At 38.6% G+C, this 24,995-nt stretch overlaps 1 pseudogene; it reads right to left on the bottom strand.

Annotated features, from left to right (window-relative positions):
* Positions 1 to 1,376: 1,376 nt before the first annotated feature.
* On the bottom strand, positions 1,377 to 23,923 carry LOC105875413 (large ribosomal subunit protein uL1 pseudogene; annotated as a pseudogene).
* Positions 23,924 to 24,995: the final 1,072 nt, after the last annotated feature.

Genomic DNA, 24,995 nt, shown 5'->3' with positions numbered 1-24,995 from the left:
ATCTATCAAAATAAGGATAGATATTCCTTAATATTCTATTCCTCAGTTTAACTAAGAGTTTTTACCATGAATGGCTGTTGGATTTTGTCAAGTGCTTTTTCTGCAGCTATTGTTATGATTATGCACCTTTTCTTCTTAAGACATTGATGTGATGAATTATATAAATTGATTTTTGGATGGTGAACCAGCTTTGTATACCTAAGATAAATCTTACTAGGTCATGATATATAATTTGATTATACATTGTTGGATTTGACTTGCTAATATTTTGTTGAGCCAGTAATCTTCTTGCATGAATATATTAGTTCCATCAAAGCAAACTTTTAAAATAATTTAGCTCATTTCCTAAAATGAGGTATATTCAAAATATATTTAAAATGTATTTAAATCACTTTTTAATCTTTCCTTTTGATTCTATGGATAGGAAGTAGTATGAATTATGTATAAATAAAAAATTAATATTAGGTAATATTTACTGAGTCCTTACTATGCCACGCACTACACTAAACTAACTCATTTAATCATTAGAAAAACACTATATGTATGCAATATTATTATTAGTTCTGTTCTACAGGTTTGGAAATTGCTCAGAGAGGTTAAGTAAATTGCCCAAACTTACAGTGCCAGTCTGGAGAGCATGCTTTTAACTCTATGATACACAGTTCAACAAAATCATTCAATACTTATACACAACTCAGCAAGATAGTTTCCTGAGGTAAATCGAATAACAAATTTGAAAGACACAAAAACATCCATATTTTTGCTTCCATTTTTCAATCAGCATTTCATATCCTTTTCTAAGTGACCCCCTTGTGCACCGTTTTAGCGTCAACACAGAGACTAAGAGACAGACAGATTCCTGTCCTTAGCAGATTATTTCTAGTAGGAACAGGAAAAGACAGAGAATAAAATTATAAATAAGATAAACTGAGAATCTGCTAAGTGCTGTGAAGGAAAGTTAAATAATATGATAGAGAATACCTTAAAGATAAGATGAGGGTGCTTTAAATAAAATGATCAGAAAAGTCCTCTTTGAGGAAATGGCATTTGAGCTTTAAAAAAAAATTGTCTTTAGAAGACAATTAGAAGAAACTAGCTATACAAAGAGCAAAGAGATTAGGATTCAGGCAAAAGAAAAAGTAGTGTGTACAAAGGCCTTGGGACAGGAAAGTGTGTAACTTGTACAAAGTACTGAAAGGAAAGAAATGTGACCTTTATGGTTGAAATCTAGTGAGCAAGGTGGGACAGGCTGAAGTTAGACAAGCAGAAAAGCAAGCTCAGACACAGCCAGGTAGGCAAAGTATAGATTTTATTCTAAGCACAATGGAAAACCATTAGAAAATATCAAACAGGCGATATAGGCCACTCTGGCTCATTTGTGTTTTATAGTAGTAAAACCATTCTCCACAGGGTTGGGTTAGAGAATTTGTTAACTAGCAATATTTCTTGAGCTTGTTTTACAGGACAGTGGAGAAGAAAACAGTTTGTTACAATTCTTCCTATTTGCAACAAAATTGGCTGACAGGCCTAGACTAATTGGAACCAACAGGGAGTCTGTGCATAAGAGACTTGCCTGCCCAACGTGTGACCTTTTGATGTCAAAGGACTGAAAACTCTACCTTCAGATCATGCTAATGCTGCCATTTTTTGAATGTCGCCTATGAAGAAGCTGGTAGGGGCAACAGCACATACATTCCACCCCCATTCCCTACAGCCAGTCCCTGTCCATCCCCAGTAGTCCACCCTTAAGTTCTCTTCCTTAAATCAACAGCTGCAAGGCCCTTCTGGGAAGACAGATTTGAACCTGACTCGTCTCCTTGCACAGCTGCCTGGCAATAAACCATGCTTGCTCCAAAGACCCAGTGCTTTAGTGTTTGGCTTTCCATAGCACATGTGCAAACAGACCCACTGAGGTTTGGTGATAGCAGAGACGTGACTAGAGATCAGTTAGAAGGTTATGATAATAATCTATGTGAGAAGTGAAAGTGGCTTGAGTTACAGTAATATAAGTGAGAAGGAAAGGAATAAACAGCCTTTGAGAAATAGTTTGGATGTGTATTGACTGGTCTTTTTGCTAAAGCAACTAGATAAATGATGGTGACACTTGCTGATACTGAGGATATTCAAAAAGGAACAGGATAAGAGTGGTGGCAAGGAGGCTGGGAAGAAAAGGGAACATATTCGAGAATTGTTTTTGGTGTGTTGAGTTTGAAATGTTTAATTCCTATCCAAATGGAGACTGTTTACATACATTTTGAATTATTTATTAGTCTTTGATTCCAGCTGGAATGCACGAGCTCAAACTATATTTCCAACTATGCTATAGATAAAACCTGCACCTTAACTCAGGTGATAAAGATGATAGAAATTTAGTCTCAGTAGAAAATAATGGTTTCAACACTTATGTGTTAATTATTTAAAACCTCTTTAGATAATCTGGAAGGCTGAAAGGTTTAGATAAAATAAAAAAACTAACTCTTGTATGTTCTAATCACTACCCAGAGTGGGCCATTAGAGATGCCCAGTGATACTGTATCATTATTCCTTCATTATTCACTTTTCTACTCTCCTACTACCATTCTCCCTCCTCAAACTTCTAACAGCTCCTTCCTACCCTCACTCTTACCTGATGACCTTACTTCCTGCTTCACTTAGAAGAGAATGTCTCCTACCACACCAATCCACCTAACTCTGTGCCCATATTTCCTTCTTTCTCTGCAGTTATGACCTGGAAATGTCTGTATTCTGAGCAGAGGTAAACTAGATCTTCCTCTATGGCTGCCCAAGGACTATTCCCAGCATTTTTCCACTCTCTCTTCTCTATCATCAATCCTTCCTTTCATACTGGATATGTATCATATCTATTGGAACTGTATATTATAGAGTTAAAAGTACACTTTCTGGAGCCATACTGCCTGCATGCAAAAACCGTTGGACATCTGCACATCAACACTGTTATTTTTCATTGCCTAAAAAAAAAAAAAAAAAAAGTAGTTTGCCCATTTTTCTGCCAGCTATACCCCTATTTCTTTGCTCCCTCTGTAGCAAATTTCTAAAACATTCACCATCTCGTTTCCCTTTTACATCTCACTCTGTATTAAATCCACTCCAAATTTTGTCCCTGCCACTTCCTTATAGATTCCTGCTCTGCTCTTCAACCTCTTAGCCTCAGAATGCCTCTTTTCTATCTACACCTAATCTCTTAATGATGACATTGATTGCTATCTACATGCTGTTAACTCCCCAATTTTTATCTTCCTCCCAACCTCTTTCCAGATTTTTATATCCAACTGCCTACTCAACATTTTCATTTGGATGTCCAAAAGGTATCTTACATCTAATATGACCAAGACTGAGCCACCAGCCCCAAACACTTATCCCCCTATCCCCAAACCGTTGCCTCTGTAGATGGCAACTCCACCTTCCCAATTGCTCAAGCCAAAATCCTGGCATCATTCTCTTTTTTGGCAGCATTAGGATTTATTAGAATGTGCCTTAGTACAGGTGCTGGGGCTTGCCCATCGTGCTCTTGATGTATAAAGCCATAACGATGTTCTGCCAATTCTTCTTGAGCAAGAACACCAAAAAGTTAACAACCAGGCGGATGCTCTACCACCAGCTCATCGTCTGTCATCTTCTCATACCCAACGACCACAGCCAGACATAGAACCTTCTTCATCTGGAACTCGATTGTGGACTCACCTCATCAACTTTGGCCACCATGTTTGCATGTGTGTAAGCGGGAAAGGAAACTGGCCGGCCTTGTTTCCTTGTGTCGGCCTGGGCCGGGCATTCGTGGGATCTGCTTGATAAGAGACTCCGAGGCCAAAAAGGCATCATACTTCTTAGCCAGCTTCTTATTTTTGCTGAGTTTCTTCAGCACCTGAGTGTCCATGTGCGGGATGTCCACAGCCTTGGCCTCGTCGCAGTGCTGTTGGTCCCTGGACACACGCGGAGAACTTGGGGCGGCGGGTGGGCTAAAGCCTGACGGTGCCAGAGCAGTCTGTCCTGAGGATCGCAGATCTTCAAGCCGGTCTGCAGCTCCATTTCCAAGGACTTCCGGCGCTCGCGCCGGTTCCGGGCAAGACTTCCGGCTCCGCCTCCTACAGGTGTCGCAAGAGCCTTTGCTGCGCAGCCACCACCCAACCGGAAACGAGCAGGCGGCGCCGTTGTTTACGCCAGTGTTTCTCTCATACGCCGTGCTCTCGCGTGGTTATCGTGGTCTGACGGCTGAGGTCCGCAAAAGGTGAGGGACTTCCCCGAGATTCCTCAGCCAGCAAGTGACTGCCAAGACTCAAATCCAGTTCTCTCCGGTCCTGGCGAGCCCGTGTCAAATAGCGAGCGGCCCGCCCTCACTCTGGCTTGGATGCTGGCCTGAAAACGAGTCACCCAGCCAACCACAAAAATAGGAAGGAAATGTGTGCACTGTATTCGCATATCCAAATTTCTGAGGTGACTGAGTTGTAACTCTAAAATAGTACCATGCAATACATTTTCACAACTGGTAAAAGAAATCTGTTCCACAATTTTGTAAGCACATGGACATAAGGACAATTTATCAAAGATCTAGCAGGGGCTTCTTTTCTTCCTTGTCTGTAGGTAACGTCGCCAGGCACAAAACCTTCTGCATCACATCATCTAGGGTTCTGATGAGCAGATTTTCCAAAGCTCTTACCAGAAGTAACTGTCAGAGACACCCTCTGTTCTTCCTTCCTCTGACCTACGTATCTCTTTTCACATGGCTTTCCAAGTATGGCAATTGTCAGCAGATTTATGAAGTTGTGGGAAGTCACAAATGAACCCATTTCCTTCTTTTTTTTCTTCCATAATTCTTGACACAAGCATTATCAGATTGTCTCAAAGATGTTATTTGTCTAAATTGTTTTGATTCTTTGCCCCAGTGTTTTTGTTACACATACTCTACATGATGTCAGAACCCTATCATTTTTAGAAAAAAGGGGCTTAGAAAAAGCCACAAAGTTCACCGAGCATAAACATTGTTTACAATATACAAGTCAGGACCTTTAAAGGAGACTACTTCTACAGTATCTACTGGCCTCTCTAAAGTTTTTGCAGCATTTCGTTTGTTTTTGTTTTATGTTTTTTGGGTTTTTTTGTTTGTTTGTTTGGCTATTTCATTTCAGAATATTACAGGGGTACTAACACTTTGGTTACATATATTGCCTCTATGGAAAGTAATATGGAGATACCTCAAAGCATTTCATTGTTAAATCCCAATATTTAGTTTTGTGATCACTTATGCTTTTTTGGTTTTTTTTAAGACAGAGTCTCACTGTGTCACCCAGGCTAGAGTGCCATGGAGTCAGCCTAGCTCAGGGCAACCTCAAACTCCTGGGCCCAAGCAATCCTCTTGCCTCTGCCTCCTGAATAGCTGGGGCTGCAGGCACAGTACCACAACACCCAGCTAATTTTTTCTATTTTTAGTAGAGATGGGGTCTCACTCTTGCTTAAGCTGGTCTCAAACTCCTGAGCTCAAGTGATTCTCCTGCCTTGGCCTCCCAGAGTGCTGGGATGACAACCATGAGCCCCCACTCCTGGCCTCCCTTATGCTTTTAAAAGATCACTGTCTGCATCTTTTAGGGATGGCAGTGGGATAATAGGAGAATAAGTTTTGAAGATAGTCATTTTCATGACTCAGAATTCTTCTTATGTGATATACTGTAAAGATTGATAATATTTTTATTATGCTTTTTTAATAATGCTAACAATTTCTTCATTCCCCCACTAAAATAATCTATCATCTCTATTCCTTCCTTATCATATTTTGAATTTGCTCATTCACCCCTGGGAACAATACTTTTCTGTTAAAGTCACAGTGGGCTGGTTGATATCCTTTACTTTCCTATACGTAGAAGGAGTCAATCCAACAATTCCTTAAAGCTGTTAATACAAAATAACCTAAAGAACCTCTATCTGCACACTCCTCTTAAATTCCCCTATTATTGATTGTATTGAATAGTACCACTTGCCATAATCACTCTTTTTTAGTTATTGAGAATATCAAAAAATCCCCAATACCACAAACTTGGATTAAGATGGTGATATTAGGCCAAATATCTCAGGGTGTGTTTATCAAAAATTAAGTATGTAAGCAAGCAGAACTCTTAATCTGTGACTGTCAAATCAATTCAACTAAACAGTTGTCATTAGTCCACCACAGGAGGACCACATTCCAAACTGTGGAGTGGTGCATCAGATTTCGAGTCTCATAGCTTCCACATTGTCTTCACTTCCATCCTCATCAAGGACTTCGCTGGAAGCATCTGTCATTCATTTCCCTCCCTAGGCTTGATTTCACTGCTGCTGACAATGAAACTTGGAGCCAGGCAGAGAACCTTCTCTGACCCACTCCAGCAGAATTACCATTGTTCTGTGACCCTGTTGGAAGTTATAGGCCATAGAGGGGCCCTTCACTGCCTCTCATCTTCCTTGTTCTGTATCTTTAAACACTTGACAATTTGATTAGAAAGGAGGCAGTCTCCCACCCCCAACAATCTCTTTTTCTGTTTTTCCTTAGATCGATTTCTGAGACAGTCCTTGAGAACTTCTCTGTAGTGTGTCTTTTATACTTCAGTCCATTATATAATATGTATACAAATATGTATAGTGTATTCAATTCCAAAGATTCTCTAGGCGATTGAGTTGTAACTCAAAGATAATACCATACATTGCATTTTCACAGCTCTTAAAAGAAATTTATTCCACAATTTTATGAGCACACTGACATAAGGACAATTTACTAAAGATCCATAGGGGCTTCTTTTCCTCCCTGTCTTCAGATAAAATTGCCAGGCACAAAACCTTCTGTACCACATTGTCTAGAATTCAGATGAGCATATTTTGCTTACAGTGTTTCAAATTGGATACGGACAGTGTAATATCTGAGTGTAATGAAGAAAATGGGAGAAAGTTTTGCTTTGTCTATAGTCCAATGACTACAGAGACTGTATTTTTTAGAAAATACAGCAAAATGAAGAAATTCTCTAAAGAAATTAAATTTGGAAAATAGAATAAATAGAATAGAAAGTCTAAATCAATATCATGGTCTTAACAAAGTTTAGAACTTGATAAGAGTCACCCCAACACCACATCCCTTAGAATGTGGAGAGCTTAAGACCCCAACTATATTTTACATTTTTATATTCAACATTATTAACACATGTCTCATAACTGAAGTACTATTCATGAGGAATTTAGGAGTTTGAACTGTGATAGACTCAATGAAAGGGCCTAGACTCTCATGGGAAGCAGCTGGCCGTAGGCATTCTGTGTCTGACTAAGCCACTAGAGCATTGTGCACAGGCCTTGGGAGTAATGACTGAGATTGCAAATATAAAATGAAATGCTGTAACATTGGGAGACCAGAGGTACAGTGGTTTGGGGTAAACATAGCTGAGATTAACCCTAGGCACTGAGACTTTGCTTTTCCCAACATACTATGAGAAGCTACCATCTGATCAGAAGAGATATCACTACGGCAGTGAATAAGGTCAGGGTTTAATCTGTTTTTACAGTAGCACAATATGATAGTGACAGCATGTTCTCCAAGAAGAGAAATTCTAAACCAATTGCAATGATAATATCATTTGGGTGCTGAACCAGAAATCACTGAAAACCCAGCAAAACCATCTTTCCAAATAGCAAATTATATCTCAGATTGCAGAAAGAAAAGGTGATAATTACTCTTATAAACACAAAACACCTCAATAAATTATTTCTTCTTATAAAAGAAACCATTATTTATGCTAGCAGAAAAAGGACAAAATTTCCTAAATGAAAGTCAAATGGAAGGATACTTGTTATCTACAAATAATCGTTTTTTGTGCTTGTTCTTATGATTATATGTTAACTTGTAGATAAGTAAGAATCAAATCACAAATCAGCTTCCTTATGTGGGAAAAAAATACTAAGAGAAAAGAGTAGTGATTTTCCTCACAGGGTAGAAAGATAGGATGACTTTTAAGGCATTGCTAATTTTATCTTCATGCATTGGTTTCTTGGCTCACCCAAACTGGCAGGCCTTCCCTTGATTTGGAAATTTTCACTTTGGTTACAAGATCCCTCATAACACCATGCAACACCACCATGTCAAATACTAGCTATAGGAAAAGTCACAGAGCTTTCTAATTTTAGGTGATCTAAATGCTCAATTAATTACTATGTAGCAGCTGTTTGCCATAGATGCTACATTTGGACAGTATTTAGACTGCTGGCCCAGGTCTCAATGTTTAGAATCAGTAGCATCAGTGTAATTTACCAACTCAAAGTATTTCCAACTATGTGACATGCTCCCTTCCCCATGCTCCCATGCCATTTTCTAGCTAGAGGTTCCTGAGCAGGCATCTGTATCAAATATTGACACCAATATTCATAAACCATGCAAGAAGAGTCACATTTTATTTCCCCTTAAAGGAATGTTGAAGTAACACATATGTATCTTTGAGGAGGAAGCAGGCATGTTCAATCTCACAGAGAGGATTTGTAGCCACAGATATGTACCCATGATAACTGAATGTAAATATAAATCATCAAACATCTCAACACAGTATTCCTGGCAAAAAATTATTAAAAAATTAAAAATAAAAAATTCATCAAACAACATACTCAGGAGGCTCCAATCAGCATGGGTAAACATTACAATTATTATTTAATATGGAGAAAACATACCAATGAAGCCTAGCAAGTACAACCTTAACCAAATGATCAAGGTTAAAATCACTAGAGAAGGTCATGTTAATGACCTGTGCCCCTTGACACGATGTAATGAGAAGAAGGCCTCACCGTGGGCATTCTTTGCAAAAATCCATAACCCTAGTGGAACCGTTAGAAAACATCAAAGTCAGAATGAGGAGCATTCTACAAAATGCCTAACCAGAACTCTTTAAAAGTCCCAGTGTCATGAGCAGCAAGAAAAGACTAAATAGTCACCACAGACTGGAGCACACTAAGGCAGCATGATGATTAAATGCAATGGGGTATGCTGGGTTGGATACTGATCAAAAAAGAATATTAGCGAAAAACCTGGCAAAATCCAAATACAGTATGTAGTTCAGTTAATAACACCTCACTAATGTTAATTATTTCTTAGTTTTGACATATATGCTGTGGTTATGTAAGATGTTAACATTAGGTGATGCTAATTAAAAGGAACTCTCTGTTTTCTTTGAAAACTTTCCATAAATCTAAAATTATTCCAAAAAAAAAGATTACTTAAAAATTACTATTAAAGTGTTATTAAATGTTACCAAATGCCAGCTACATAGACCAGGAAATAAGAGTATGTCAATCTGCTGAGATTCACACAGGAAGATATTGCCAATTTGGTACAGAAAGCTTAAGATTCTTTTCTCCTTCCTTAATGATAGCTGTGTGTATTGATCATCCCACCAGCATTCCAGCAACATAACTTTAAGTTCTATAACTAGGCTAAAATTAAGCAGAAATATCAGACTAAATAAAATTAAAAATTGAAATTGGAATTGTGGTTTCTTAGATCCACAATTGACTTCCTGATTTCCTACTCTTTCAGCATACTTTATATAAATGAAATAAGGGCTACTTTTACTTTTTTTTCATTCTTTTTTACCTACCTAGTAAAACAAATCTTTCCGTTTCCTTTTGGTTTTCTTATGCAAATTTTTAACAGAATATCAAATGTGATAAGGCACGTTTCACTTCTTAAAATGGGCTTGCAAATTGAATGTTTAGTATGTTTTGTATTATAATATGACACCATTTTTGTTGAAAGGGTGTGTGTTGGAGCCTGGAGACAGCAGTCTGGAAAGATACCTACCCACAGTGGCATGGCACAGACAGCAGGCTAAGCTCCAAATGTCCACATTCTCTTTCTGTAGTGGAAAGTTGTTGCTGAGAAGTGACTGTCTAATTTCCAAGCCGCCTTTCCTCTAAGTGGAGCTGTGTTTGGGCCCACTTAATGTGAATGGAAACGATACATATCATTTCCAAGCCAAAGAGTTTAAATAATCATTGTGTTTTTTCCACACTCTCTTCACTTTCCATGATGACTTTGGAGACCACAATAGAAGATTATAACATCACAAAATGGGAAGAAAGCCGAGATCCCTGAGCCTTGGGAGAGAGCTGCCTAGAAAAGCATCTAAAAAAGGGTAAAGAGTGTTTGTGTAAGCAATAAATAAACATTTACTAAATTAGGCTATTGAGATTTGGGAGTTAGTTGCTAGAGCAGTCAAAATATCCTGTGTAATACAAATGGTTATCTATGGAAAATAGAATTATATTTTCCTCCATATTTCTGGTTTTCTACATGTACACACTATATTTTCATTCAAAAAATGAGAAAAATCATTCCTATATGGGGGAAGAAACCAATTATTTAATCTTTATTCTTTAAATCTCAGTAATTTACCTTTTACTTCTTGCAACTTTGAAAAATTTACCCCTTTCCACCAGATTAGAAAACCTTTTTACTCTTTAGGATAAAGTTTTCTGAAAATGATATGCTAATGAGTGCTGTGCTACCTTTTGGACACAGTATCACAAATATAGTATCACAGTTCAGACGTACATGTCATTTTATAAATATTGATTATGCAGATGCATGACAACCAGAAATCAAAAGCATATTAAAGATTCCAGCAGATGTGAGAACTAAGAAAAATTAAAGGTCACAGAAGCAACCAGTACCTTTAAGCAGGTAGCATTCATTATTCTCATTATTTGTGTTTATGTGCTCCCGCCATACTTTTATTTTATTTTGTTTATTTATTTTTATTTTTTGAGACAAGGTCTCACTCTGTTGCCCAGGCTAGAGTACAGTGGCATCACCATAGCTCACATCAACCTCAAACTCCTGGGCTCAAACTATTCTCCTTCCTCAGCCTCCCGAGCAACTGGGACTACAGGCATGCACCACCAAGCTTGGCTAAGTTTCTACAAAATTTTTTTGTAGAGTTGGAGTCTCACTATGTTGCTCAGGCTAGTCTTGAACTCCTGGTCTCAAGTGATCCTCCCACCTCAGCCTCCCAAAGTGCTAGGATTATAGGTGTGAGCCACCGTGCCTGGCCCCATCATATTTTTTTTTAAAAACATACTAACAAAATAAAACTCAAATACTTCCTTTTTTTGTTCCCTTATCTCAGTCATAATGACATAGCAACTGTGGCACACACAGACTTGCACTATCACAATTCTAGTTTCACTGGAGACAGATGGACCATATTACCCATTCTGATCCAAAAAAAATTAGGAATAGAAGTAATGTGTCACTTCCAGGCTGAGGCAGTGAAGAGCCCCAGGGGAACACTACACTGATTTTCAGGCTCTGCCTTAATGAATGTGGAAAACTAGTTTTAAGATGACAGAGTCAAGATGGATCCTTGAATAACTGCTTAGAGTAAGCTGCCTGGACACCTGCCACGTATGCTGCTGGTGGCTTTTATATTTTATTAACACTGCGATTTCTGGGCTGGTTTGTTCCTGATGCATCGTCTAGCCTAGCCTGACTAATACAGACCTTCAGACTTCCTCCTTTCTTCCTCATTGACTTATAGAAGGCATAGTGTAAAAGATTCGGGTCTTAAAAAATAGCTGCATGTCACAGATTAGCATTTAAATCCGTGAACATAATAGAAACGAGAACTGATTAAATGTTTCTTCTTTTTCTCCATCAGCAATATTCAAGAGGTCTAAATGCCATTTGTTCATTTAAGGGAAGTATATACAAGAAGTATCAGAAATCAGCTTCTTTGCATTAAAAAATTACATATGTGATAAAGTAAAATATCTTAGATTTGCACATTAAGAGCAATAGCACTCAGTGCCAAGAAGGGCTTTGCAGAAGGCAGAATCTTATCAACTACAATTAATAGAACAAGAAAAAATGTAAGCATAACTCCAGCTGGCATCTAAAACTACTGCACTAAGTCTATAAATGCAAACACGTGAGGTAATTACTAATATATCTCACTTAGCTGAAAAACCCATTAATAGTATGTTCAGAATCCAAGTCATTCAGCTCTGCACTGCCTCAGTGAAGCTGAAGTAGTTTTAATGGAAACACACACTTAGGTCTCCCAGGACAACCAAAAACACATGTACTTGCCCATAGTCGTCACTATTCCTAAAGAAATATTAACATAAACTCTATTTAAAATAGCTCTTAGGTCCAATGAAAATCTATGACACATATATTCAGAGGAATATAAGACTACATTTTCAAACACAGCACCTTTCCCCAACATAAATTCCTATTGATTTTAACTGCACACCCTTTTCAATACAAAAGAGTTGTGTTCTTAATTATTAGCAATAGAACAATGATTTTGCAGGATGGAGTGGGGAGACAGTAGAAGGTGAGAGTTGGCACAATAGAATCCCCAAGGGAGAGATTTCAAACTACCTTATGTCTCTGCCCCTTTTGATATGGCCCTCAGGAGTCTTAGGGCTTAGTGGTGTGTGGAGAGTAGGGTGCAGGTTGTAGAGGCCTTTGTGATCCTGCTCTGCTCCCACCCTCCCCCATTTAGAATTCCTGAAATGAAGGAAAACACATTTCTTTTCTGTAAGGTTTTTTAAAGGTGGACTCCTGAGGGAACAAATACAAATGAAATATTCAGCAGAAGAGTCTCATGTTCCTGACTGAGATTGAACCAATGTTTCCCGAGCATCCTCCTTCACACCTCTGTTATCTCAGGAAAGAACAAGTTGTTCCAACTTTCTCATTTGACAGTCACATTCTGGGTAACAGAACGTCTCACAATACTGAACAGTACTGGAGAAACTATTCTGAAAGACTCTTGTTCATGGCTTCATCAAGTATTAATGCAAATGTAGAATTTAATATTACTGTCTAAATACAATGCTCTGTATCCCAGCCATAAATTTTCTTTCTTCATATAGTTTTGCTCATTCATTAAAATAAATTAATATATGCCTATGGCATGTTGTACAGTATCAACATTTGTCAGAAATATTTAACCAATTTTATTTGATGCAATTGCATAATTTGATTCTCAGGCTTCAATATGGATTTAATCTCAAAAATATCTTGAATTACACCTCTCCTCCATTTCTGTTACAAGAATAATAGATCCAACTCATCACCTCTCACATGAACGCATTGTTTTCAATCTCCTTACCACCTACCCATTCAGGCTATAATGCAAGATTCATTGTTCTCCAATCCAGATATCAACATACCATACCCTGATTAAAAACCTATTGTGTCCGCATGGTCTTCGAGGCAAAATCTAAGCTTCTCAGCTTTGTAAAGACCTTTCATAAGCTTTAATCTCAATTCATGCAACTCCCCACATTGTACAGTATTCTTAGATCTCATTAACTTGCTAGATTTTTGAAAATTATTTTTTAATTACATCAGGACTTTTCTGTGAATTTATACATTCCATCTACTATGCTTAGAATGCCTTCCTCAACTTCTTTACTGAAAAAATAAAAATAAATTCCTCTGTAAGTCTTTCAAAAATCAACTCAAATTATCCTTTCTGTTCAAAGTGTTTTGGTTATTGGTTGCTATGTATGTAAAAAGCTACACTAAAGCATAGCCACTTAAAACAACAAACGCTTATTATCTCAGTCTCCATGGTCAGGAATATGCATGGCACTTGCTAGTGGTTCTGACAGAGGGAGCACACACACACACACACACACACACACTTCTCTCACACATAAAAGCCCACAGGTAAAGTTCAAGGCAGGTATGGTAGTTCTACCACACAAAGTCTTCATTAACCCTTCAGGTCATCACTCTGCCATCCCTGAGATGTGACCATTATCCTTATGGTCCAAAATGACCCTAGATTTCCAGCCTTCATATCTACATTCCAGGAAGTGTCTAAATCAGAGCTATTGATTGATGAAAGCTCCTGAAAGCCAACTGCCTTTCTGCTTACATTTCATTGGCCAGAACTTAGTCATATGGCCATATCTAGGGCAAGAGAGGTTTGAGAGTAGAGTCTTTATTCTGTACGTTCAGATACTCAGCTAAAAATCAGAGGTCCTATTACTAAGAGAGCAAAGGAACAATATATATTTGGAAATATCCTCAGCTTCTATATTTACAAAAAGACAAAAATCAGGTAGAAACAGATTTAAGAGAAACTTCACCCTAAAACATTTCTGAAATTTAGAATTGAGAGACCTGAAGACTAAGGTCATTGGCATCGAGTCACAATAATGACCGTATGCTATAGACAATGTCCATGAACTCTTGGAACTAAGCTTGGGAGCTGCCCTAGTTCTTGACCCTCATCATTTAACTGATCATTTGTTCCTTGGATTATAAGATGTGCCTCAGTATAAATCCAATAGATGATAGTACTTTTCTTTCCCTTAAATTAGCCAGAGTCATTTTCTACTATTTACAACAAAAATAATCTCAACCAATCTATTTCAAGATATTTAGTCCAAAATCTTCACATAGTCAAATGCATGTGCACATACACACACAAAATCACATGAAATGATGGGAGTGCTTCTTGAGAAATAAACAAGATAAAGGTTTGGTTTTATACTTTATTAGTATTCATCTACCTCAACCAACAAAAGGGCAGATCTAATAACAAGTGTCCTTATAAAAGAAAGAACCTGGCAGAGGGTCTAAAATATCTAAGGATAATTCAGTTTAAATTTCAAATGTTTTAAATGCAGATCTTATATTCTTTCTCCACTTGCAACTCTGAAATGAATTTTTTTCAGGATAAAGTCCAAACTCCATATCATGACATAGAAATCTCTCCAAAATCTGGCCTCTGCATTAACTCTCCACTCCTATCTGTATTCATCAATGTCATCTCTTAGTTTGCACAACATTATTTATTGAGAGTTCACTATATGCCAGAACCATCGTAGGAGCTAGATGATCTGTTAATAGCAACTTCAATGGCATTATGTGGACAACTTAGAATGGATGCCAGATCAATAGACACCAGCCATGAAAAAGCTTTACCACTGTGTGTGATCAGAGTATCAACCTGGATAATAGCAATGAATACAACAAAGCCCCTACCTTTGATGAGTTTACATTTTTAATGGGAAGGGAGATAATAAGACATTAAAAATTATTAAGATGACTTCAGATGTAAGGGTGTGAAGAAAATAAGACAGAATGTCATTTGAGGAAGTGACATTTGAGTTGGGATCTGAATACATAAGGTGTAGAAAAGTAAACAGTGCCTCTCCACAAAAGGATATGTCCACGTTCTGGTCCCCAGAAGCTGTGAATGTGACCTTATTTGCTAAAAGAGCCTTTGTAGATGTGATTAAGTTAAGATCTTGAGATGAGGGGGCCATCCTGGATTATCCAGGTAGGCCCTAAATCTAACAAATGGAAAAAAAATTATAATGTAAAAAGCAGAAAGACAGAAATAGTTGAGACAGAAAGAAGTCAAACACATAGAGGAGTAGGTGATGTAAAGGCAGAGACTCAGCAGGAGTGACGTGGACACAGGCGAGGACGGCCACCAGGACCTGGCAGAGGAGAGAACGAGTCCCCCCAGAGTAGGACACCACCAACACCTTTTGTTTTTCCTTTACTCCACATGTTCTAATTTTCTTTTGATTTATTTTTTTTTCTGCTGACACACTGATTTCATACTTCTGGGTTCCACCACTCTGAAAAAATGTTTTAAATCACATAATTCATAGTAATTTGTTACAGCAATAGCCTTAGAAAACTAACACAGAAGGCAACTATACAAAGATCTCATGGAATTACATTCTAATCAAAAGGGATGACAGAAAACTTCCAAGATCTATAGAGATGTACCATTCATCAAGGAACATAAAAGAAGACTTCAAGTAAATATACCATGTTCATAAATACGATATTTTCTCCAAATAGTCTATAAATCCAATGCTATTCCAATCAATAGCCCAAAAAGATTTCCCATGGATCTTCACAAATTGATTTTTAGATTTATATGGAAGATCACAGTCAAGACAATTTTGTAAAATAAAAGAAAAAGATATTGGATTTGCTTAACATATATGCCTTATTTAAAGTTATAGGAATTAAGAGAATATGATATTGCTCTTAGAATAGAGAAATGAATTAATGAACTTATTTTTAAATCCTAGAAATGCATGCATACACACACACACCCCCTCTTAAAAACTAAACAAAGCTAGCATTTTGGATCAGAGGAGCAAAGAAAACTAGTCAGTAAATAATGTAGACGCACACACATAAAAGATCTTTATCTTTTTTTTCTTTTTTTTTTTTTTTTTTGAGACGGAGTCTCACTCTGTTGCCTGGGCTAGAGTGCAGTGGTGTCAGCTTAGCTCACAGCAACCTCAAACTCCTGGGCTCAGGCAATCCTCCTGCCTCAGCCTCCCGAGTAGCTGGAACTCCAGGCATGTGCTACCAAGTCTGGCACATTTTTCATATATATATTTTTGGTTGTCCAGCTAATTTCTTTCTTTTTTTTTTATAGTGACAGGGTCTCACTCTTGCTCAGGCTGGTCTCGAACTCCTGAGCTCATACAATCCACCCGCCTTGGTCTCCCAGAGTGCTAGGATTACAAAAAGATCCTTATGCAAGATGAATAAGTTCTGAGTATCTAATGTGCAGCATGGTAACTATAGTTAAGAATACTGTATAATATACTTGACATTTGCTAAGGAGGTATATCTTAAGTGTTCTTACCACAAAATTTTTTACAAAGGTAACTATGTGAAGTGATGGATATGTTAATTTGCTTAATTGCAGTGAACATCTCACAAGGAATACGCATATCAAAACATCAAGTTGTGCATCTTAAAAATATATAAATTTTATTTGTCAATTATATCTCAATACAGCTTTAAAAAAAAAAAGACAAACAACGAAATGGGAAATGAGAAAAGGACCAGAGAAAAAGACCATTCACATAAACAAAAACCTAAACTGATAAATGTATAAAAAGATGTTCAACATTGCCAATAATCATGGAAATGAAAATGAAAACTACAATGAGACACCATTTAAAACCTATAAGATTTGGGGGAGATTAAAAAGACTGATAATACCAAGTGCCTGTGAAAATGTAGGGAACTGGGAACTCCAACGAATATATCCAAATAACCCGTTTCATACTTCACCGGGCAAGTAGAAAGAATGAGATGGGAACTTCCTCATTTTCCCACCATCAAATATACATTTCCTACATGTAAATTCTACATTTCCTCCTCCTCTTCAAATAGGAGTTTAAGTTGATCCAAACACTTTGGAAAACAGTTTGGGAGTATGCAAAAAATGTATTTACCATACAACCACAAAATTTCATTTCTATTATATATCTTGGAGCAATGGTTCTAGGATACACATGTGATCTGGGGAACTCTGGAGTCTCCCTGCGACCCTTCTTTCGTGGGATCTACAAGATCAAAATGATTTCATACTACTACTAAGGTATTATTTGTTTTTCCACATTCATTCTTTCACAAGTATACAGTGGAGTTTCGCAGATGCTACATGATATATGTACATGCTAAACACCATCATCAAGAGAATAGTTTCCCCTTAGGGGAAAAGAAATGGAATGGGCAACAGGGCAACAATCGTATGTGCACTGTTTTATTTCTTGAGCTGGGTGGTAGTTACATGTGTGTCCATATTGTTCTTCATACATGTTTCCATATCTTATTATTCCATAATAAATAAAAGTCCAACACAGTTAAAAAGAATAGTGAATTTATCAAGCATTAGGAAAAAAAGAACACATGGAAACCTTGAGTAATGCTCATCATTAGCTTTTCATAATTATCTTTTCTGGATCACATATTAAAGAGATAAAATCTCCTATTGTGTATTTATATAAACAAACTGTATTTACCAGTCTCACATTATCATGTTGAAGCAACAATCCTGATGGTAATCACAAATTCTTCTGCAATAGCTTTTGACTTTTAGGGGGCCAGAAAAACTAAAGGATTTTAGAGATAGTAGGTAACTTAGCAGAGAAAAAAAGTACAAAATTCTCAAATGAAGAGTTTCTAGCTTTGGCTTTCAAGCCATGCCTATTACTCACCAACTGAACCTGGGCAGTTTGTACATCTGTGAACCTCCTTTATTCCCTCTTTGTACAGTGGTGGTAGTATTTCTTAGATAGGATTGTAAGTATAGAGTATACGTGATGAGAAAGGATTCAAATTTTTTAAATTCAGAAACGGCTTTTTAGGATAGGTTTGTTCATCTCTTTGGGTTTTTCCCCCTTTGTTTTTTTGTTTTTTGTTTTCCAAATATTAAAGGATTACAAATGTTTTTGCTATACAGATACCTTGTATAATGAATGCTTAAATAGGGCTTTCAGTGTGCCTCTCACCAGAATGGTGTTCACTGTGCTCCACAGGTAAATTTTTGCCCCTCACCCTCTCCCACTTTCCCCCTTCTTGTTTCTAATAATCTTCCATCTCTTTGCGCCTGTGTGTTCCCGTCAGTGAGCTCTCAGTGACTGGCGAGAGCGTGTGGTGTGCGGCTTTCCATCCCTGAGACATTTCACCCAGGGTAGTGGTCTCCAGTTCCATCCGTGTTGCTGCAAGACAACATTTCTTTTCACAGCTGAGCAGTCCTCCAGGGTGTGGGAAGGTGTGTGTGTACATATACCACATTTTCTTCATCCATTTGTGAATTGAAGGGCACTTAGGTTGATTCCACAATTGCAATTCTTTGTTGGATTGAATGGTAGGTCTACATTTATTTCTTTGAGGAATCACCATACTGTTTTCCATAGAGGTTGTACTAACTCGCACTCCCATCAACAGCGTGTAAGTGTTCCTTGCTCTCTACATCCATGCCTGCATCAATTGTTTTTTGACTTTTCAATAATGGCAATTTTGACAGGGGTAAGGTGGTATCTCATTGTGGTTTTGATTTGCATTTCCCTGATGATTAGAGATGTTGAGCATTTTTTCATATGTTTGTTGGCCATTTGTCTATCTTCTTTTGAAAAACGTCTCTTGATGTCTTTTGCCCACTTTTTAATGGGTTTCTTTGGTTTTTTCCTCCTGACTTGTTTGAATGATTTATGGATTGGATTCCATGGTTAATCAATACAATCCTCCTTTCTTTCTTTCGTTTGCAAATATCTTTAACCCCCTGCAGTGGCCGAGGTTGGGTCGCAGTGGGATTGTCTTCCCAGGGGCATGCAGCAACAGTGCATTCCTAAAGAGAATTTAACAACAGTAAGGAAGCCAACCAAAAGTCCATCTGCTTTATATTCTCACCATGTGCTGGCAATTTTTAAAATGTCAATCCTAAAATACTTCTCTCCTGTGGCAGACCACTCTCACTGCCCACCCTTTTGCATGCCACTGCTCTTTTACACCTCTCTCTGCAGTACTCAACAAATTGCTGACCCTGTTTAAATACAGCATTCTGCATACTTTGCATCTAATTCAAAAGCAGATGAATGAAGAAAAACATAGGGCCCAACACAGTGGCTCATGGTTATAATCCTAGCACTCTGGGAGGCAGAAGCAGGAGGATCGCTTGAACTCGGGAGTTCAAGACCAGCCTGAGCAAGAGTGAGACCCTGTCTCTACTAAAACTAAAAAAAAAAAAAAAATTTGCCAGGAGTGGTGGTGTACACCTGTCATCCCAGCTAAGGCAGGAGGGCAACTTGAGCCCAGGAGTTTGAGGTTGCTGTGAGCTAGGCTGATGCCACAGCAACAGAGTGAGACTCTGTCTCAAAAAAAAGAAAGAAAGATATCTCAGTAAATGTAAATACACAGGAAATTATCAAAAAAGAAAAAGAAAGAAAAACATACAACCAAGCTAACAATTCCATTTTTGCATTCATGAACTCAAATCGCTAATGGGCAACCAACACTGGGGGACATGGCACTGTACTTTCCTCACCATCCAAGTTACTATTTTACAATTTTTTCTTCCTTCTCAAATCTACAACACCCCTGACCATCCCACTCACTATATGCTAATAACCTGTTTCATACTTCACCGGGCAAGTAGAAAGAATGAGATGGGAACTTCTTCATTTTCCTACCATCAAATATACATTTCCTATATGTAAATTTTACATTTCCTCCTCTTCTTCAAATAGATCAGCTGTTCCTGCTTCTACAAGATTCTCCACTTGTGCTCCGGATCACAACCCCTATGACTTTTTCAATAACCTTTAATCTCTCAACTGGATAATTATACAGGAAGGAAGGAAGGAAGGAAGGAAGGAAGGAAGGAAGGAAGGAAGGAAGGGAGGGAGGGAGGGAGGGAGGGAGGGAGGGAGGGAGGGAGGGAGGGAGGGAGGGAGGAAGGAAGAGAGGGAGGGAGGGAGGGAGGGAGGGAGGGAGGGAGGGAGGGAAGGAGGGAGGGAGGGAGGTTGGTTTCTTCGTTCACACCCCCTTTGCAGCTACAGCCTCATTTCTGCTTCCTTTCTCAGCAAAACATCTAATGTCACATCTAAAGTCATTCTCTCCTTTTCCTCATTTCCTATTCTCCCAACAATCTGATCTAACTCTTTGTCCCCACCATTCCACAGAAACTGAGCTAATCAAGATGACCAACACCCTCTAGCAAGTCTAAGCCAATGTCACTACTTTGCGCTTACCGTAGACCCTCAGCAGCACTCAGTTATTCTACGTCTCCTCACGGCACCATGTTGTCTTGGTACTCGTCTTGACGAACTAATTGTTCATTCACATCTTTAGATACAACTGTCATAATTCATCCTCAAAAGTCTATATTTCCAGCTCTGGCTTCTCCCTTGGATTTTGTTTAAAAAGGCATCCATTTCTATTTTCATATGTCCAAAACAGAGCTATTGCTTTTCCCCATATATGTTCTTCCACCATCTTCCCCTTGTCAGCAAATGCCACTACAGGTCACCCAGTTGCTCAAGCCAGAAATCTAATATTTACCTTTTTTCCCTCATATCCTAAATTAATCCCATCAGCAGTCTTATCTTAAAAATCATCCTAAATCTAACCATTTCTTTCCACTCTTTATCACGGTCTAAGTCTAAGCCATCATAGTCTTTCACTTCAGCTACTGAAATCTCCTACTTTTTGCTTATCCCTCATTCTCATACCAAAAATTCTATATTCCATACAAAAGCAAGAGTTGGCTTTTAAAAATGTAAATCATATCATGTTGTTCCTGTGGTGAAAACCCTCCAGTGACTTTCCATTATACCTAGAATAAAATCCAAAACCCTTGCCATGGCCTAGAAGCCCTGACACTATCCGGCTCATCTCCCCCTTTATGATCTTGCCTCATGCTGCTCCACCCATCACACAGCACATTTCAGCATTTATCCAGACAAACTGGATTTTTTAAAAAACACACATTTCCGCAATATTGACCTCCTTTCTCTTCATTGCATATGACCAACACCCTTCTCCTTAGAATGAGTTCACATCCTGGTTTCCCTGCCTGTTCCTGGTTTGTGCCTATTGTCCTGATGTCCTATCCACTTTTGGATTTGTTTCAGACTTCTCTTTTAAAACCAAGGCTTATTAATAGCTGCATTAAAATAAGCCAGGATGGGTTTTGTAGCTCTTCGCTTAGTACTTCCAGTTGCTACCCTCCTCTTGTCTAATAGCACGTGAGACACGTCAGTGAACGGCACTCCAACAAATTGGTTAAATCTCAGAGGTGACCATCAATAAACCTTCTCTTTTCAGACATTTTCCAAAGGAAAAGTAAGAATCAAGTTAGGCTCCTCCTAAAGCAATGCACTGGGACAAAAGCAGCTAGGAAGACCAATTCCTCGGTTTCTGGCAGTGGTAGGAGATGCAGTAAATCCCTCTGCCTCTGGTGCACTGGCCAGAGGATCAAGACCTTAGGTGACATCCTGCGAACTGTTAGACTTACCTTGTCTGAGTGTTGGAGTCTCACTTAGTAGTGCTTTTGGGGATGAGACTATATTCCTGTTTGTGATAAACTAGTAAGGCAGGTCTGACTCTGAGCACGGAGCACGGCTAATGACTTCGCACCTTGACACAGCCCTCTGGGGAACCGCTGTGTGGACTGGCAGCCGTTGCAGTGAAAGGACGTTTGCTCTGCTCTGCCCAGACTCGCCTCGGTTTCAGAAGTGACACCCAGAACATCAACATTTGCAATAACAGCAGCTCAGAATGATGCCATTTAGCAAACTCTCGTGATTTTTTGGAGATGAAGACTTGGGACAATTTCATTAGGCTAAATAGGTAACTCTGAGGTCCATAGGGATATCTGGAGATGGGAAAGAAAAAAACTGGGCAGCCACAGATTGTGAGATAGAGATTTAGAGTCGTATTCACCTTATATTAAATAATAGCATTTTGCGAAATCTACCCTGGGACATTTCACTTAAATGCAGATCTCTAAAACACATAATAAATCTAATAAATAATAAACAAAGCACTCGAGGCCTGGTAGATGCTGAGTAAACAGCAGCAATAGCACTGCGTACCAAGGGGCTACCCCATACCATGCAAGGTCCTGGACGTTTACGAGAAGTTACAGAGTCTGGTTTACACACTCTCGGAGCTTACATTTCACTTGGACTATAACTGGAATACATATTCAAATATAAATTTGAATAGCAGCAAAAGTCAGAATGGGATGAAGTCCAAAAGAAAATATTCCAACAATAAATGTTGCAGGAGTTAAATAAAAAGGGCATTATTTTGATCTGGGTAGTATCGTTTTACATAAAAAATTATTGAAGTCATGATTGCAACATGCAATAAAAATCTCAAACAACAACAAAAAATAATGTTAACAACAGAAGGTAGTAAGGGCCAGGTACAGTGGTTCATGCCTGTAATTCTAGCATTCTGGGAGGCTGAGGCAGGAGGATTGCTTGAGGTCAGGAGTTCAAGACCAGTCTGAACAAGAGAAAGACCCCATCTCTACAAAAAACAGAAAAATTAGCCAGGCTTGGTGGTACATACCTATAGTTCTATCTACTTAGTAGCCTGAGACAGGAGGACTGCTGGAGCTCAGGAGTTTGAGGTTGCTGTGAGCTACGATGATGCTACTGCACTCTACCCAGGGTGACAGAGCAAGACCCTGTCTCAAAAAAAAAAAAGGTAGTAAGAGCTGAGAAATTTAATGTTTTAATCTATTTTCTTTTCCCCTTAAAAACAATAATTTTCTGTTAGAAGTTTACTTAAAGTACATACTGAAAAAGAGTAGGAGCATAGAAAAAATTGGGTGGCCACTCATTGAGAACCCACAATGTCACATGTGCCTCAGTAAATTGCTCTCTATCGAGTGTCTCTGGCACTCAACCATATGGGACCGGAAACTGAATCTCACCAATATCCCAGAGTGATAAAACTCAGAATTTGAATTTATGCAAAACAAACCTATAAGAAAGTAGTGCTAATGGATTACATCACACAGAGAAATGTAAATATCAGTTGAATGGGGACATTGGCCTAAATGGTGCATTCTTTTTGGACTCATGTTTCCTGGAAACAAAACTTTCAGAAGAGCTTGGTGAGCATAGACTCAGAATGGGAGGCGGGGGCAGTTAATTTTATGATTGTTTGATGACATCACGTCTAATGGTCCTAGGGGTCCATCACCTTAATAAGGAAAGAGACAGAAAAAGCCTCATAACTCATGTTGAACACCCAGAATATAGTCTGGCTCACAGCAGGCATTCAATAAATATTTGTTGAATGAATAAAGGTTCCCATGAACAGTGCTTAGATAAGTATTGCCAAACTTTGTCTTTAAAATTTTTTTCTACATTTCATTATTTCAATCAAATCTAAATGATATATTACTACCTTCAATCCTTTAGCGTCAAGATTCACTAGCTTGAAAGCCAGTTCTTCCCTCAAAGCAGGGTTTTTGGACCTGGCGCTCCTGACACTGAGTGTGGACAAGTCTCTGCCGTGGGGGCGGGGCTGTCGGCAGCATGGGGGTCCGGCAGCACCACTGGCCTCTGCCGCCACGGTGCCAGCGGCACACATCCTCGCCTGTGGCTCCTCTTCATGTCTGCTTTGCAACGCATGGTCCTATTTTGTCTCATGGTTTCGACACAGTTCACTGAAGTAAGACTAAATAAAAACAGGGTTGGCTTGGGGTGAGTTAGGGTAGGAAAAGAGAAGGGATTTGGGAAGGAAGAACAGAAAAAAACAGGTAAGACAATCAAAAATATCTCCACAGACAAAAGGAAAAAAAAAAAAAAGCTCCAGAATTGCACAGTATTTTCTAGGGACAAAATCAATCTCAGTTGAGACCTAGTTCTTTAAAGTAATATCTCTGCTTTGATCTTTTAAGTACAAATTTCAGAATTTAACTATCAGAGACAAAGTCACTATGAGTTCTTAGAGTCACACTGTTGTTTCTCCTAAGCCCTGCCTTACCCCCCAGGTGTTGCCAATATCACCACGCTGTGACACAGATGCAGCACAGCCAGTAGTGACCTCAAGGGAGAGGGGAAAGAAAATAATTAGGAAAAAAAGAAAGCCGTTCACTTCCACCCCACCTTTACTGAAATAATACAAGCGTTTTTGTAGATATAGTGAAGGCAGGCAGTTGTTTTGTAAATAGTGTCTTACCAGCAGGCTCGGTCAGCTTTCATGCATAAGCAGCAGAAAAGGAAAGAAAGCAGGAATCAAAATTCAAAGAGAAGCATGAACAAGTTCAACCATAATGGCCATTGCTTCATAAGAAAGAGTGACATGATCAGTGGATTTTCTTTAAAACCCATCGTGCTTCTCTGGGTTACATGCTCTTCCCTCCCAAACCCCATTTTCCACCTCTTTTTATTTAGTCTTTTTGTAGTGAACTATGAAACAAGACATGATCATGCATTGCAAAGGTAAATGTTCATGAGAAAGGCGTTGTGCATTTTTCATAGAATTGGCCCTTCTGACTAAGTATTTGACCATTAGCTGCTCTCTAACTATGAAAGTATTTAGAAACTCTTAGCTGAGCTTGCAGCTTTTCCATAGTCATACCTTCATTTAAATTCAGAAGCCACATGTCTTCCTCCTAGTCTTATCCCGTAGAACCTTAGCCACCCCATTCAGGATGTCC

The sequence above is a fragment of the Microcebus murinus genome, chromosome 23, assembly GCF_040939455.1.
Source record: "Microcebus murinus isolate Inina chromosome 23, M.murinus_Inina_mat1.0, whole genome shotgun sequence".
Lineage (NCBI taxonomy): Eukaryota > Metazoa > Chordata > Mammalia > Primates > Cheirogaleidae > Microcebus > Microcebus murinus.
Note: the sequence above shows the minus strand (reverse complement) of the source record. Positions and strands in the feature narration are given on the sequence as shown.